Source organism: Rattus norvegicus, chromosome 16, assembly GCF_036323735.1.
Source record: "Rattus norvegicus strain BN/NHsdMcwi chromosome 16, GRCr8, whole genome shotgun sequence".
NCBI classification, from domain to species: Eukaryota; Metazoa; Chordata; class Mammalia; order Rodentia; family Muridae; genus Rattus; species Rattus norvegicus.
The window spans coordinates 51,212,558-51,229,165 of record NC_086034.1 but is presented as its reverse complement, the minus strand read 5'-3'; the positions used below and the strand labels follow the sequence as shown (position 1 = coordinate 51,229,165).

Sequence of the window (16,608 nt, the reverse complement as noted above, 5' to 3'; positions counted from 1 at the left end):
AGCTGCACTGGGGCATGAAGACCTGCTTCCGAGATGAATCACTCCTACAGCCAGAGAAGTGGGATTAGCTGTTAGCTAAGAGGAAGGGGAAGGGCCCTTGATTCTTGTCCTTGTGGCCTTTTATGATCTGCCTGGGCTCCCTCACAGTCTACAGGTAGGGCCAAGGAAGACTCTGAAGAGACAAGAAAAGGGGGGATGGGGGATGGGACAAGGGGTTTATGGACGGGAAATCGGGAAAGGAGATAACATTTGAAATGTAAATAAAAAATATCGGAAGAGAGAGAGAGAGAGAGAGAGAGACAGAGAGAGAGACAGAGAGAGAGACAGAGAGAGAGAGAGAGAGACAGAGGAAAGACAAATTCCAAATTCCCAGGCTTTTGTTGTTACTGTTATTGTTCCTGGTGGTAGTAATGGTGGGGGTGATGGAGGAGGTGGAGGTGGAGGTGGTGGTGGTGGTGATGGTGGTGATGGTGGTTTTTGATGTTGTTGGTGTTGGTATTGGTGGTGTGTGTAAGACAGTGCGGAATGTGGTCAGGGGGAGCTGGAACTTTCCATCTGTGGACTGATTACACACTCTCCATGTAGACCGGACTGGTCGTGAACTTACAGAGATGCACCTGCGTCTGCTTTCCAAGTGCTGGAGATAAAGGCTCAGTAACAAATTCTGATTTGTTTAATCAAGAAACACCTGTGTTGTCACACACCTTTAATCTCAGTGTTCAGGAGGCAGAGGCAGGGGGATCTCTGTGAGTTGCAGTCCAGCCTGGTCTACAAACTGAGTTCTAGGCCATCCAGGCTTAGAGTGAAATCCTATCTCAATTAAAAAAAATGTAGGTCAGGTTTCAAACGGTGCCCTTATGTTCCTTGTTACTTTTGGCCCATGTCTTTCTAAGCTAGGACTTGGGGTGGGGATGGCAGTCACAAAAGTAGAGCACACAAGGTCATGACCATGGCCTTATGTTCTTTATTTCTCTACCCTAGTCTTAAGATATTTCCCCTACAGCCAAAGCCAAGCTCACAGGAAAAAGAATGGCTGTCAGTAATTTGATTCATTGCCCTTTCCGGGAGGGTTGAAACAGCAAATGCTGGAGTTTTAAGCAGTCTGACACTCCCCTTTGAGGGCCAAAGAATGGTTGAGTCAAGGGAAAATAATGATCAGAAACACTAGAGCTCATGGGTCAGTGCCTGTGTGGGAGCCCAGAGCCCATGCCTACCGACCTTTCAAGGCCAAAGAAGAATTCTCCCCTCTCCCGTTATTGTTGCAGGTGGATTGTTAGTATTTTCCTCATCGGAATGCTTTGGTTGTTTTGATTTGTTTCAAAGGTAACACATTCATGGTCATGAGGTCCTGGTAGGCCAGGCATTTTTCTCTGAGGCTGGTGATCAAGAAGTGAGATGGGCTAACTGGGGTAGAGCATCGATCAGTACAGCAGATCTTCAGTGGAAGCCACTAATTTGCTGGCTCAAGCCTGCTAAGCAACCATAAGGGGTAATGACTCTGTCTCTTTCCAGACTCCGACCAATTTGAGCTTGTGACCTTGAGTGACACCATACTTTTCATAGCTATGTACTAAAGGAGAGAGAATTGTGCAGTCAGTGAAGCAATTCTTTCCAATGATGTAGGGACAAAGGACAGAAATGTACCGAGGTCTGAGACTGGCGGAGAGAGAGTAGCTCAGTCAGTGACCACATCGGCAATTACACTGAGTAGGTATATCTCCCTGATACAATCTTTCTTTCGAAAGTCTTGCATTAATTTTCCTAATGTGCACATACTCCTTCACCCTCCTCAACCCTGGAGTTCAGCGTGACTTTCATCTACAGGGAGTTTGTCAATTGCAGTGATTAAGGTGGACTTTCACTTTCAAGCACTTTCCCCTCAGAGGGACAAAAAATGTCAACCCCTCTTGGGAAGCAGGAATCATCCCTTCAGGACTTACCACATGACTTTGTGAAGGGTCTGACCAGTTTGTGCCTCAGCCTTCTTGGAGCATCTCTGCTGGAGGGATCTGGGATATTTTGTCAGTCTTTCCACAGACTTTGGAGTTCCATTTGACCAGGGTTCTATTTTCTGCTACAGTTTTTAAAAAAAGATATTTATTTTTTAATTTAAATAATTTTATTTCATTCTACCTGGATTGGATTTTGCCTGTATTTATTTTCTATACCTTTTGTGTACCTGCTTCCATGGAGGCCAGAGAGGGCATCAGATCCCCCCAAATCGGAGATAAAGATGTTTGTGAGCCACCATGTGGGTTCCAGGAATCAAACCAGGTCCTCTGGAACTTCCAGACTCTTTTGCCAAAACCTTAAGCAAGTCTCTTCTTAGTTTCAGTGTCAAAACCTAAAAGGTAGGGGTTAGGGGTGAACAGATGGCTCAGTGGTGCACATTGCTCCCCAAGAGGTCCTGAGGTTGGGCAACTCACAACTGCCTATAACTCCAGCTTCTGGGGGATCCAATACCCTCTTCTGTCCTCCTTAGATACCCTCACATATGTGTGATGAATTCATATAGATATTCATACATACACATAAACAAAAACAAATCTTTAAAAGGTGGCAATGGATTAAAATACCTGTGCATATAGTTCATCAACTAGTTAGACCAAGACTTTGCCACAAATCATGCAGGAGTCCAAGGTACGTGAGGCAGGTAGACCAGATGGCTCTATTGTCCTTCTTTCACTTTGGCATACCCAACAGAGAAGGAATCAGAAGAGAAGGTATCTGAGGTCCACATCATAAAAAAAAAAAAAGGAGAGAGAGAGAGAGAGAGAGAGAGAGAGAGAGAGAGAAAGTAAATTGAAAAGGTGAGTAAGACTATGCTTAAACAGAACTTCAAATGTGATCTTTTTAATGCTACTTTATAAATTTGCCTGTATTTTTTAGGAGAGCAAGTTAGCAACATGTATTCCAAGATCTATGATCTTTGAGCTAATTTTTTTTTCACACAAGTGAATTTGTTCTTAGTATTTGAATTGAAGTTGCGGCACAGTGGGGTGGGGACATCTGAAAGTTGGGGACAGGAAGGGGACACTGAGGTATCTGTCCACATGTGGGGTAGGAAGCAGGGATATTGTAGGCTGCTGGTGCCTAAGTGGGATGAGGGAGCACTGTCTACAGGGGCCAGAGAAAGATGTCATGGTGGGTGGGCAACGATAGAAAACTGGATACAGGGAGTTCTGTACTTAGGTTACTGTGTTAAGGTTGAAGGGAGAACAGGTTTGTCACAGTGAGAAGTCCAGAAATGGGGAAGTTGAGACTGACACTTGAGGCATGGGGTGAGAAATGGGACAGCTGATATAAATTGATAGTTACAAAATTCACTGAGGAAAAGAGGCCTCGTTCTTTGTCTCTTTTACGTCTCTTATAGATTGGTGAGTGCCAGCAGCTTTTGTATTTGTTGACATTCTTTGTTCAGGTCCTCTTTTTCTGGTGCTCCTCTTTGACAGTACTCCTCTTTGAAAGTGCTCCTCTCTAACAGTGCTCCTTCCCATCCTGAACCTTAGTCAGCTTACCCATCCATTCCCAGCCAGGAGATAACACCCGAATGGACTGGAGAGATGACTCAGTGGTTAGGAGCACTGACTGCTCTTCCAGAGGTCCTGAGTTCAATTCCCAGCAACCACATGGTGGCTCACAACCATTTGTAATGGGATCCGATGCCCTCTTCTGGTATGTCTGAAGATAGCTACAATGTACTCACATAAAATAAATAAATCATAAAGGCATTGATGTAATAAGATCTCATTAAAACACACACACACACACACACACACACACACACACACACACACACACACACACACACACACAGAGTTCTTCCATCCTTTGCTATTTCTTAACCAGATTTTGTGACACATTGTTTTCAGTCTGTCAAGTTTCAATCTTAGAAAGTTTTGGAAACTTAGAAACTCTGAATGAAACCCTGCAACCCTGCTTTTGTCACAGGTTGTGATGGTTTTAATCTGGAGCTTGATTGACTTGGGAAGCACCTGAGAGCTTAGGAAAGTACATGTCTGGGTGTGGCAGTAAAGGTGGTCCCAGAGGGTATTAACAGGGGATGGGGGGCTTGCCTTGTGTGTATGCAGCATCACCAAGTAAATGGTAAACTGGATGAAAGGAAAGAAGGAACAAATACCTCCATTTTCACACGGTTCAGTGTATGTCTATGAAGTGGTTGCTCAAATATGGAGAAAGTTGAAGATGTTTGGGGAGACATTTTGGTATTTGCTCACTCTTTCTCCCTCTCTCTTCTCCCCCCTCCCTTTCCTCTCTCCTTCTTCCTCTCCCCCTCCGCTCTCCCCACCCCCTCTGCTTCCTGGATGCCATGAGGTGAACAGCCTCTGCCATACCCTTCCTCCACCGTGGCGCTTGTGCTCCTCAGCCTCAGCTCAAAGTATCCAGCTGAATTTGGTCTGCAACCAATGAAACGGAAATTAAAATAAGTTTTCCTTTCGGGTTGTTTAAGTCAGGAATTCTGTCACGAAGAGGAAAACGAACACGTGGGCATTTGAAACTCAGTGTGCACGTGGTGTTTACTGCCTCTGGAGGCTGGGCGATACGCTGCCTGGTAACTAGGAAGTCCTGGATGGTGGTACTTCCTTGTTCCTGGAACGGAATCCAGCCCCCCACCTCCAGCCCCACCAGTTCTCTGTGGATCTGTTTCTGTACTTGTCCGTAGGGATGCAGGGACCCTTCCCATGGTCCTCGGAAGTATGAGATGAGAAGAGATGGAGGGAACCCATTTCATCGCTTGGAGTATGCCTGGCCTCCCACTGGATCTCTAACATTAAACCCCTACCTACCACATGTTGTCTCATCAGCTCCTTGGGATGGCGGACTTGAATCCACCCTCTGCCCTGCATCCCTTGCTCTGGTTTGGGATGTCTCAGTGCCTCTGGCACTGCTGTCCTGGTAGGCTCCACGTGCTCTCTCATTGAAGCAAATGACATGAGCTGGTACACACAGGAACACACGCAATGTATATATAATTAACAAGCAGAGGATTAAGGACAGAGAGTTCTTGGTTGAGGCTGGAGGAAAACAAGTAGCTTTCACAAAGAGGAGGCTGGATGGCTGTTGCAGGGCCCTGAGGGGCAGGGGCAGGGGCAGGGGCAGGGGCAGGGGCAGGGGCAGGGGCAGGGGCAGGGGCAGGGGCAGGGGCAGGGGCAGGGGCAGGGGCAGGGGCAGGGGCAGGGGCAGGGGCAGGGGCAGGGGCAGGGGCAGCCTGCCTGAGGGAGGGAGGAAAATGTGGATGACTGTTATAAACCATGGGTAGGTCTCTCTGGCATTCATGCCTTGCTCTGAAGACCTTGATGAGAGGTGAGGGCCCTAGCAGGGGGCCCCAGATAAATGACTGGGCCCATTGGTGCTTCTTTCTGTTTGGTGAGTAGCGGGTGTGTTTCTAGAAAGCCCCATGGAAGGTGATAAACCAGAAGTTCCCAGCCCATCCTTTCCTGACACAGCTTTTGCCACACTGGCCAGTTTTGGTTCATGTTTCTGGTGTACTGGGCAACCAGCGCGTCATCTCCTTTACTGTCAGAGTAGGGTCACCATGGCCACATTCCCTCTTCCCTACTTGTTTTGAATGGCCAACGGCACCCCCTAAGAGACAGCACGGGGCTTGGAGGCTCTGCTTTAGTGGTTTCTCATCATTTCAGCAGCTCCAAGTAGACAGACTTATATTCCAGGGCTGGAAATGGTCATGGTCCTCCTGTTTGTTTTTATTTTATTTTATTTCTTTTTGTTTTTAAGAGACTAATTTTATTTTAAATTTTGCATATGTGTGGGGGTGTGGGGGTATAGGAGCATGCACATGGGGATGCTGGTAGCCTTGGAGTCCAGAGATGTTAGATCCCCTGGAATTGGGGGATCCCAATTCCCCTTTCCAGTCTATGCTTGTTTGTTTATTTATTTATTTATTTTTTACAAACTCTTCTTTCAAAACCTAGCAATATGGTTTAGCTGATAAAGATGCCTACTGCCATGCTTGGTGAGTTCAATCTCTGGGACTCGTGGAGGAAGGAGAGAACCAACAAGTTAGCCTCTGGTCTCCACAGTGTGGTCAGACACTCACACAGGCACACGTGGGCACGCACACCCATTAAGGAATGTAGAAATATTAGTAGCTGTGTTAGTAGCTAAATTTAAAAAAAGTATCCTTATGCCTTCAGACAAGGTTTCTCTGCTCCTTCTCAGAACTCCCACTAAGCCTGGATATTCTGTTACTATTGTTTTGACTTTTGTTTTGAGTCAGGGTTTCTCTGTGTAACCCCAGCTGTCCTTGAACTTGCTCTCTAGACCAGACTGGCCTCAAACTCACAGAGATTCAGGATTAAAAGTGTCTGACACCACTACCCGGCTTTGTATTTGCTTATTATATCAACAGTTCCTAAGTAACTGGTTGGTTCTACTTTCTGGACTCCAAGGTGACATATTTATTTTATTACCTTAATATGATACCTTATTGTCTTAATTGGTTGTTGTGTCCTCATGACCAAACACAGTATCTGACTTCAGGATCCATGTTTCCTTAGCTTCAGAATCTTGCTGTAATTCTTGTAGCTAAACCCTTCCTGCTTCTTACATCTGCTTGTGGGAAACAGTTTCTTTTTTTTTTTTTTTTTTTGGTTCTTTTTTTTCGGAGCTAGGGACCGAACCCAGGGCCTTGCGCTTCCTAGGTAAGCGCTCTACCACTGAGCTAAATCCCCAGCCCCGGGAAACAGTTTCTTAATGATCCCACTGGATCTATCTGCAGGGATTCTGCAGCCATTTTGCTTGTTCCTTTCAATATTGCAGCTCCTAGTAACCGGGCTAACAGGCAACTTGTTCAGCTATTGAAGATGGTTACAAGAACAAATCGAAGAAGAATGGAGAAAGTTAGAATCCCTTTGCCCTAGTTCGTTTTTTTTTTTTTTTTTTTTATATTCATGTGATAAAATAATGGCAAAAACTGATAGGTAGGAAAGCTGTTATTTCATCTTACAAGCGGTGGCTTGAATACAAATGGCTGCCATAGGGAGGAGCACAACAAGGAGGTGTGGCCTCGTTGGAGTGGGTGTGGCCTCGTTGGAGTGGGTGTGGCCTTGTTGAAGTAGATATGTCACTGGGAGTGGGCTTTGAGGTTTTGAGTGCTCAAGCCAGGCTGAGAGTCCTGCTGTCTGGTCACTCCAATGAAGAACTCTCAGCTACTTCAACAGCACAGTGTCTACCTGCATGCCGCCATGCTTCTGCCATGACCATAAAGGACCAAATCTCTGAACTTTAAGCCAGCTCTAATTAAATGCTTTTATTATAAAAGTCGTTGTAGTCATGGTGTCTCTTCACAGCAATAAAACCCTAACAAGACATAGCCCATCAACGAGGAAAGTTAAGGCAGGAGCTCAAGGCAAGTCAGGAGCTTGAAGCAGAGATTACGGAGACTGTTAGACTCCTCCAATTCTCTTAGCTCGCTTCTTTATATAATTTAGAACCACCTGTTAGCATCGACCACAACCACGGTGAGCTAAGGCCTCCCCGCCTCCCCCCCGGGACACACACACACACACACACACACACACACACACACGCGCGCGAGCACGCGCGGCTGTCTCTACAACAGGAAGTTAGATCTGCATGGATATGAGCCCCTGCTATAACCATTATGCATGGCACCTCTTTCCTGTTTTACAATTCTATTAATATGCTAACTTATGGATGTTTGATGAGTTATAATATTCCACTGTACAAATCTGGATGGTTGCTGTTAAAAAGAATCTCCACATTTTAGGACAAGAGTCTGGGCCTACCTCAATGGTTTGGGGAATTCTATATTCATGGCTGAGAGCTACATTTTTATTGTCGTATTGGAATATGTCTCGGTTTCCTGAACCAGAATAGCACTGGAGTTCTACTAGAGTCAAATATTCCTGAAACACTTTTTTCTTCCTAAGGCATTCTGTAGGGAAGCAGGTGTAATAAAGATGTTTGACGTCTTAGCTATTCATGGTCCTAGCTATTCATGGCCTTGCTCCCAAGCCAAGGATCCAAGAGACCCTGAAATTACATAGCAGCCATTCATTTCGAAGATGAATCCTGACTCTTCCTCATACCTTTAGAGAACAGTAGTTTGCTGTCTTGAGCTGTTTCCAAGGCCGGCCTCAGGCTCAGTGAAATGCTATCTGGGGACTGTAGAATTTTACTGGGTGGATGCCCAAGGAAGGCTAAAAGTAGCTCTCTCTCTCTCTCTCTCTCTCTCTCTCTCTCTCTCTCTCTGTGTGTGTGTGTGTGTGTGTGTGTGTGTGTGTGTGTGTGTGTGTGTGTGTGTGCAGGGATGGTTTTCAACAAGATTCTGGGAGCAATGCTAGTAAGGTCTCTCTCTCTCTCTCTCTCTCTCTCTCTCTCTCTCTCTCTCTCTCTCATTCATTCATTATTTGGAATTCCAGAGTACCTTTGTCGGTCTTTTTCCTTGGCTCTCTTCCCAGGCTGGGGTTATGGGGAGGGGTTAATCTGAACTTCGTGAACCATCAGGAGTTAGTGCATGGAAAGCCGGCAGGTGTGTCTGCCTGCTGTGCCCTTGGACACCGAAACGGCAGACTCAGCATGTTTGCTCTTCTCCCGGGTACCATCTACATGGAGTTATTTCTGAGGAGAACATTCTGTCACTAGGAGAGACCAGCTGCTGTAAATCAAGGTTCTGAGCCAGTCTCAAACAAAGACATTGCTCCTTCCCATTTGCCTTCAGGGAGTGACTTTTTTCCTGGTGTAGCCCAGGGTAGTCCTCCCTCCTGGGATTTCTCTGTCTCTGGTACTGTGCTAAGTACTTTACATCTTAACTTATCTAGTCCTCATCCCAGTACTGTGCTACATTAACCTGCAGAGTTCAGCATCCTGCCCAAGGCAGCCATATATATGCACAGGGGGAGAACTAGGATCCCAGAGCAGACTCTGACTCCAGAGTCGTCGTCGCCAAATAGGTGACCAGGATGGACAAGGTTGGTAATGGGTTGGGAACAGATAGGTCCCGTGTGCTTAATAAAAGTGAGGCTTGGGTCACAGAGGGTGCTGAGTGGTGGTACAGGTCCTGCTTCTAAGACCGAGAGCACACGTGAGGAAGAAGAGCACGCGCACGTGTCACTTAGCTACGTAGTTTGTCGCCTAGGCAACTTGTCTGCTTATATTCTTTTGGCATTTCCTCCCAGGAGTTTACTCCCTGTCTCAGAAATTTGCTAACTGTTTGTTCCTCTAAAATAAGGAAAACTGTTTGTGTCTGTGTGACTTATTTCTTTAACAAATCTTACAAAGATTTATTATTGGCATGTGTGTACACACACATGCACACATGCCATGGTGCACGACATGTGTGGAGCTCAGAGGTCAAAATGTGAGTAATTCTTCTGTGGTAAAGCTGGAATTCAACCATCATTGTTTCCCTCATGACAGACTGGCTTGGAGCTCACCATGTAGACCAGGTTGGCCTGTAAGTCACACCTCTGCTTACCTCTGGCTCCAGAGTGCTGGGATTAAAGGTATATGCCACTACAATCTGCTTTCGATGTGTCTGTCTGTCTGTCTGTCTGTTGTTTGGCTGATTTTAGACAGGGATCAAATGAGTGCTGGGATTAAAAACGAGTGCCACCATTCCCAGTCCTGAGTTTTTCTTTAAGACTGTTTTTGTGTGTCACTTGTGGACTCCTGTAAAGAAATAAAGACCCAAAGAAATAGTCATCACTTATTAGTGCCCATTACATAATGAAGGTTATGATACAATACACTATAATCTCAAGTGTTAAAATCCTAAAATCTCAAATGTTGTAAAAATCTAAAGTCCTTCAAACCAAATCACAATCCTGAAAGATAAAAATACCAGGTGTTGGCTGGAGAGATGGCTCAGTGGTTAAGAGCACAGATTGTTCTTCGAGAGGTCCTGAGTTCAATTACCAGCAACCACATGGTGGCTTAAAACCATCTGTAGTGGGATCTGATGCCCTCTTCTGGTGTGTCTGAAGACAGCGACAGAGTACCCACATACATGAAATAAAAAAATTTTTTTAAAAAAAGCGTGGGTAAAAATATGATTTGAATAGTTAAAAACAAAACAAAACAAATATTGAAACTGTGAAAGGCCAAACCCTGAAATTCCTAGCTTTTGTGTGTGTGTGTGTGTGTGTGTGTGTGTGTGTGTACGTGTGCATGCACGGGTGCATGTGTCTTTCTCTGTCTCTTTGTGCGTGTGTATATGTTTGTCTGTCTGTCTCTCTATCTCTGATTCTGTGCATATGTATGTATCTCTGTCTCTCTATGTGTGTTTCTCTGTCTCTGTATGTGCCTGTCTTTCTGTATGTTGTGTCTGTCTCTCTGCCTTTCTGTCTCTCTGCCTCTCTGCCTCTCTGACTCTGTCTCACTGTCTCTCTCTGTCCATTTGTCTCTCTTTGTGATCTTTCTCTCTCTGTCTCTGTCTCTCTCTCTCTCTCTCTCTCTGTGTGTGTGTGTGTGTGTACCTCTGTCTTTCTGTGAAGAGGCTATATCAAGTGGAAAAAGACAAATTCTGGCAAAGAATGACCTACACCAGTCAGGAATGATGAAACCCTCCGTCTTAAACTGTGTCATTTGCCCATGTTCCTAGCTGGTGAAATCCTAGGAGCTTTTAACTCATTGAAGCTGAATTAACTTCTTAGATGACAGCGGAGTCACCGACTGACACACACTGAGGCTCATCCCAGAGGGCTGCGGACAAAGTGCTGCTCTTCCATGGCTGCGTTGGTCACACCAAAGCCGTGCGTTTGTATGTGTGCATCTGGAAGAGGTCTCTACATACATAAAGGAGACAAGAAATCCAGAATAAATGCATATGATCAGACCATAGGGAATTTCATAAAGGGGGAATGAATGCCAGTGTATTCTCCACGGAGACCAATGCCCTAAACAAAAGAGCAGCTGGCTGTCTTGTCTTTAAGTTCAAAATATCTTCATTGATTATGGGTTTGGTCAGCTCTCAATGTTTCCCTCCATGTAATTCACTATAATCTAAAAGTGCATTTTTTGCATTTTAAAAGTCTATTTCTTCAAAATATCACATGTCTAAGATCTCCTTATTTTTTATGAGGAAAGGCCCCCGACGCCTTTTTTTCTTTTCAACGATTTTGTGAACTGCTTAAAAGGTAATTTGCTCTACCATGCACTTGTCCTTGGGTTACTCGCAGTGCTGACAGTATGCAGCGGCGGACTGAAATGGTAATATGACAAGCTTAAGTTACTTTGAGGTGCAAAGGCTTGGAGAGAAGTATAATTCTTATATGCTTTCGCAAATTTGATTTCAGGCAAGTGAATTATCACAGTCTGTTGACTCAGAGTGAAAGCATTATGGAGGTACATGGAAACTATTAAAATACCCTAAAAAACCCAAACCAATGTCCTTTTCCTACCTGTGAGGCAAATAAATTTTCTCAAGGTCTCAACTCCGGTAAATTATGATTTTTTTAATGGTGGTTTTGATTATGTAGTCAAACATGCTTAGCTTGTCTGTGACAGTATCTCAGATGACTACCATAAAGTCGGAGGCACACGGCTACCCACCAGGGTGGTGTGTGTGGATACCTGGCTCTTGGCATAAAGGCTGCTCTGTGAGTATGGTTCCCTGCTCATAACTGTATAGTCTCCCAACTGTTGTTAGTACATCTGAGTGTTCCTGACTCCTCTGCGTTATTGTCATTGGCTATTTCATTATGTAAAGCACTCATGAAATGTTCTATTCTATTTTTGTTTCTCAAATAGATTCCCCTTTGAAATGCAGAACTCTGGACCGGAGCAGCGGCTCAGTGTTTAAGAGTACACACTGTTCTTCTAGACTACGTGTCGGCTTCTCAGCCCCCAGAAAGTTCACTTAAGGCTCACAGTCATCTATGACTCCAGGGGATCTGATGCCTTTGGCCTCTGAGGCAATCTGTACTCACGTGAGCATATCCACATGCAGGCACAGAATCTACATGTAGTTAAAAAGAATGCAATGAATAAAATCTTTAAAATAAAATAAAATGTTGGGGGCTGGGTATGTAGCTTAGTGGCAGACAGCTTGTTAACCTGAGTGAAGACCTTTCAAGCTAGACACCACAAAAATTAAAAGAAAAGTATAAACAAATATTTTTAAATTTCTTAATTGAAAAAATTAACCACATTTATTTATGTGTGGGGCATGCACATTTCCCAAAATGCGTGTGGAAGTCAGAGGACTTCGTTGCAGAGTCAGTCAGTTCTTGCCACCTTGTGTGTCCCAAGGATGGACTTTTTATTTTGCTTGTTTTTTCAAGGCAGGGTTTGACTTTGTAGCTCTGACTCTCCTGGAACTCACTTTGTAGACCAGGCTGGCCTCAAGCTCAGAAATGCACCTCTCTCTGCCTCTGAGTCCTGAGTGCATCACCACTGCCTGGCTTGGCTAAGAACTGTAACCCACAGACATCACACCAACCCCAAATGATGGTCTAAGGAACTATTCCACTGGGGATGAATATTACCAACTGCTTATCTCGTAACAAATGGCCAGCCCTGAAAACGTAGACATATAAACAGCATTGCATGGACCAAACAGGTTGTATTTATATATTTAGGAAAATATAACAGAAATTAAAGAAAAGAAGGCCATGAATTTAAAAGAGAATGGGGCTGTTACATGAGAGAAAAGGGAAGAGGGAAACCGTATAATTAAATTATAATCTAAAAATTTAAAACGTATTGGGAACAAAACAAAGAACCCTGTGGCTCAGCCATGCAGTAGAGTGCCTACCCAGCACATACGAAGTCTTTGGTTCAATCTTTAGCACTCTAAAAAAAATTTTGGTCTATTTATTTTTTTCTTCTACAACTATGATCTTGGACTTGAAAACATTTATTCTTTTCCTTTTTTTTTTTTTTTTTTTTTTTTTTTTGAGAAAGGGTCTCTAGTCTGTCTTGTAGCTCTGGCTGAATTGTCCAGACTGGCCTTGAACTCACCGAGCTCCATCTGTTTCTCTGGGGTTAAAGGCATGGGCCACCCTTTTTACAATTTCAGCCTTTGCAGTTTGTGTGTTCGTGACTGTGTCTTTGAGGAATGTGGCCTAAGCCATAATTTATGCATTGGGTTGATGAAGAAAATGCAGTTGAAGCAGCCTCACCTCGTGAGGAGGCTGGAAAGATCCATCTGCCTGGCCAAGGTCACAGAATTCTTTTGCTTTTGACTTCTCATCTTTACAGGGGAGGTCGGGGCATCTCCCCAGTCCAGGGAGAGTTTTGATATGAGAATCTCACCTTTTGCTCTCAATGAAAAGCACCCAAAGTTCAAAGTGACCTTTTGGTACCTGCTGTTCTTTGAATGGCATTGGTGTAAATAGTCAAAATGCCAGAGGAGAACATTTTAATCTCTTTGGGAGAGAGGTAAGAAAAGAACAGAGGGAGAGAACGAAGAAGGGGAGGGAGAGAGAGGAGAGGGAGGGGGAAAGGAGAATGAATATAGATTAAGTTGTGTGCTGACTTGGCCAATGGGGGCGGGGGTTGGAAGACAAGCAGAAGTAATGAGATTTAATATGGCTAGATACAAGAGAATATAGCTGGGGAGAGGTCATGACCTGTAAATGCACAAACGAGAAGAAAGAAGCCACAGTAGGAGCCAGGGAGCCATCGTTAGGTACTGAGGCACCGAGCTTACGGCTGCCATCTCAGGGAAAGAGTCGCTTGGAAAAGAGCAGCAGTAAAGTTACCGTATAAGGCCCATGTCTGGCAGTAATTTTTGCTATGAAATGCTACTGCAGCCTCGCAGAAAGGAATGCTATTAAAAGGATATAAAAACGTGTTGAGTGTTCAGAACAGTATATCTGGAATGCTGTCCGGGTGACTGGTTAGAGCTGCTCCGGTTTGACGTTGTTCATGCTGTTGTATTGGGGCTCCCCCCACCCCCGGCATCTATAAGGAAGATATTCTAAGACCCTCAGTACATACCTGAAGCCACAGCAATACCAAACCATAAATCAATAGAAGAGTTCCCTATATATCCATATCTATGATGAAGTCAAATGAGAGATTAGCCACGATGACATATACAGTATTCCACAGCAGTCATGTGGGATGCTGTCGTAAAGTTACATGTTGTAAAGTTACGTGACTATGGCCTCTCAAAATGCCTCATTGATCACTCTCCTTATGATGATAGGAGATGATCCAATGCTTAAGTGGTGAGATGGAGGGAAGTGGATCACGGAGACATGGCATGCTTGAACGTAAGCATCGGGATGCTGAAACATTCCACTGACTGACAGCTGAGAAGTGAGCAATGTGGGAATAGCCTATACGGTGCTGACACATGGGACAAAGAGGTGACTTATGCCCCGGGAAGAACACTGCAGGACAGCCTCAGGAAATAAGAAAGACGTGGGTGGGGGCTGGAGAGATGGCTCAGTGGTTAAGAGCACTGACTGCTCTCCCAGAGGTACTGAGTTCAAATCCCAGCCACCACATGGTGGCTCACAACCACCTGTAATGAGATTGGATGCCCTTTTCTGGTGTGTCTGAAGACAGCTACAGTGAACTCCTATGTAATAAATAAGTAAATCTTAAAAAGAGACATGGGTGGAAAAGACTACAAATTAACTCAGTCTTAAATATAAGGAAGCTTTTCTTCAAGCTCATTTTGTTTTGTTTTGTTTTGGTGTGTTGCTTTTTGTTTTGTTTAGCCTGCTGCCGTATTTCAATGTTCTTTACATGAGGTTGATGATATCAGAGATTACTGGACCTGGTCACCACAGGCCCTGATGTCCTAGCATTCTGGCTTCAGTTATTGTTAAACGTTTCTGTCCATTAGACACCCTCCTCTTTCCCCTCTTCCTCCTCCTCTCTTCTTCCAACTCCTCTCCTGATTTTTCTTCTTTGCCTCTTCATCGTTTCCTCCTCTGCTTCCTCTCTTTCTTCTCTTACGCTTCCTCCACTTCCTCCTTCTTTTCCCTTCTCTTCCTCCTCTCTTCCTTCTTGCTTTCATTATTCCTCAGAATGGCTATTTCTGTAGGTCCATCTTTGGAGCTCAGTGAGTGGCAGTAAAGTTGACTCTGAGGATGACCCAAGAACTTAAATGTTTAGCAAGTATCTCATGTGTTCCAGATGTGGGTCCACTCTGAGAGACTGCGAACCGAGACCTATGGCTCACATAGGTGGGAAATACCTGACCACAGTCTGGCTAGCCCTGAGGAATGCGGGTTGCTTTCACAGTGTGAGAAGAACTGGGAGTTGATCCTTATGTCTTCTGGTCTTCCTCTTTCTCGTGCTTGTACTTCAGGGAGTGTTCTTCTTGCAGGTCAGGGGTCAGAGGAGACCCAGGCAATGAGGAGTACTGGATCTCCTTCGCCACCATGATTGTTTGGGAAGTGTTCATCATTCTCAGGTTATGTCCTGAGCCTTGGTCGGGACTTGAACCTGCGTGTCAGGATGCTGAAGCCATCTGCTCAGTGAGTGGATTACTCTTTTAAGAGGTCGGAGGAGAGAGTGGAACCAAGCTCTGATGGTATTGTCAGAGCCACAAATATAGCTGTATTTCTAAGGCCAGCCACATCTACTTTTGCGTTTTGTTCCGTTTGAATGGGGGAAGCCATTCCGCTTTTTGTTCAAAGCAGCTTGAATGAGTGTCTGTCCTTTGTCACCGTATAACTGTAACTGATATCAAATGACAAAGTATCCTATAGCTATGCTTCTGGTACTCTATTCTGTATGCACTGCTTTGGGAAGAGATGCATGAAGGCCATATATCTGTGAAAAACAGAATGGAATTGTGTTTTAATTTAGATCAGAGGAAGCTATTGTAAAGTGCTATTAGTCCATGGAGAGAACGGACTAATAGCATCTATTTTCAGCTGACCCCTTATGCACTAGCAGTGAGAAGTCTACTCACCATTTCCCGTCCTTTTAGGTGGAAAATGGTAGGTATCTACGTTTAAAGATAAGGAGGTTGACCCCCAGAGAGATCGAGACCCCTTTTTAGGGTTGTACTGCAGGAGGCTGGGACGTGCATTGAAAGGGCTCCCCTCTGTTCTAGCAGCACATTTGGGCAACTCCAAGGCCACACCAGCCTTTTCAGCTCTATCCCTTCCCCGTCAGACCACGGCATGCTCAGATTGCAGTCGACTAGCTCCCTCCTGCCCAGAAACCGACAGGGCAGTTCCTGAACCATGCTGTTACTTTTTCCTTCCTGAAACTGCCTTAATCCTTTTGGTGAGTGAATGAAGACTTGGCCCGCGCTCCCTTGTGAAACCCTGGAGTTGTCCCCTGCCTTCCTTGGAGCCAGCTGACACATTCAGAGGTCACCCCTCAGGTCTGGGAAAGCTTTGCTCCCAGCGGTTTCCATCTGGATGTGTCTCTCCAAACGCCTTGCCCTGCCTTGCGAGTGGCATAAACTCGCCTGCGTTCTGTCTCTGCTGCACCCTTTTTCTCTCCCCCTGCTGACCCTTGGCTAGTCAGCTTATTTCATTTCTTCCGTGGTTTTAGGCCGTCCTTCATTGCCTTCTGAATACTAGCAGGCTGCAGGAGAGTGGAGCTTGATTCAGGCCATCGGGGGAGGCAGTGCTGGGACCTCCGAGGCCACTGGAGCCCTTCCCATCCTTCACGACCTCTGTTTTC

At 45.0% G+C, this 16,608-nt stretch overlaps 1 long non-coding RNA gene across 1 annotated transcript; it reads right to left on the bottom strand.

Annotated features, from left to right (window-relative positions):
• Nucleotides 1-449: 449 nt before the first annotated feature.
• Nucleotides 450-9,983, bottom strand: LOC102551260 (uncharacterized). Its single transcript, XR_360459.5, has 5 exons — nucleotides 4,356-9,983; nucleotides 2,577-2,727; nucleotides 2,169-2,344; nucleotides 1,941-2,074; nucleotides 450-1,570 (listed from the first exon to the last, which is right to left on the bottom strand). It is a non-coding gene; the product is annotated as an uncharacterized LOC102551260 (long non-coding RNA).
• Between the last annotated feature and the right edge of the window lie 6,625 nt (nucleotides 9,984-16,608).